Genomic DNA, 1,077 nt, shown 5'->3' with positions numbered 1-1,077 from the left:
TTCTCTACTCCCAGCTCTGCTGATGATCAGAGCTTGTTATTATTTTTCCACTCACAACCCCTTTTTGCCAGAGAAAGATTTACATGGTCCTGGGTAGAAAGATACATAAAACAGGCAATAAATCATGAAGAAACAATTTAAAAACAATTCTTTGGTGTTCATATAATTTTGTGACTTATTAAAAATGAAAGCAAATTTACACTTATACGGTGGGTGTATGTATTCATTTTCACATGAAGAATTAAGACTTGGGCTATAGAGATGGCTCCGTGGCTAAGAGCACATGTTGCTCTTCCAGAGAACCTGAATTCAGTTCCCAGCCTCTGTGGCTAGTTGCTCAAAACTGCCTATAACTTCAGCTCCAGGAGGTCTGATGCCTGCTTCTGGTCGTTGAGGGTTTTGGTACACATGCATATGTACACACATACATACACAAATAAAAATAAAATTAAAATAAGCATTTTAAAGAATTAAATCTTGGTATAAAATGGCAGAAATATGTTTAAGGCCATTTCAGAAATTGTTGGAAATTCTACACTAGTCCCAAGCCAAAATTCATTGAGTGATTGTGTTTGTGTGTGTGTGTATGTGTGTGTGTGTGTGTGTGTGTGTATGTGTGTGAAACTCAACTTAGCAGCTCAAGCAAGAAATTTAAAAATCAAACATTCTTGGCACTGGAGAGATGGCTCAGCAGTTAAGAGCACTGGCTGTTCTTGCAGAAGATCTAGGTTCAAATCTCAGCACGCACATGGTGGCTAACAATCGCAGGCAACTCCAGTTCCAGGGGATCTGACCCTCTTCTGTCCTCTGTAGGCTCTGCATGACACAGAGGCACTTAGATACATGCAGGTAGATCACTCATACACAGAAAATAACAGTAAAAAATGTTAAATCTTTGTCTTGCAGCTGAGAGCTTTCACGGACAACAGAGACGACATGGCGCTGGGCCACGTGATTGTACTGCTCCAGCAGGAGTGGCCACGGGGAGAGAACCTTTTCCTGAAAGCTGTCAATAAGATTTGCCAGCAAGGAAATTTCCAATATGAGAATTTTTTCAATTATGTCACAAGTATCCTT

Source organism: Nannospalax galili, unplaced genomic scaffold (genome assembly GCF_000622305.1).
Source record: "Nannospalax galili isolate Female #2095 unplaced genomic scaffold, S.galili_v1.0 scaffold772, whole genome shotgun sequence".
NCBI lineage: Eukaryota > Metazoa > Chordata > Mammalia > Rodentia > Spalacidae > Nannospalax > Nannospalax galili.
Note: the sequence above shows the minus strand (reverse complement) of the source record.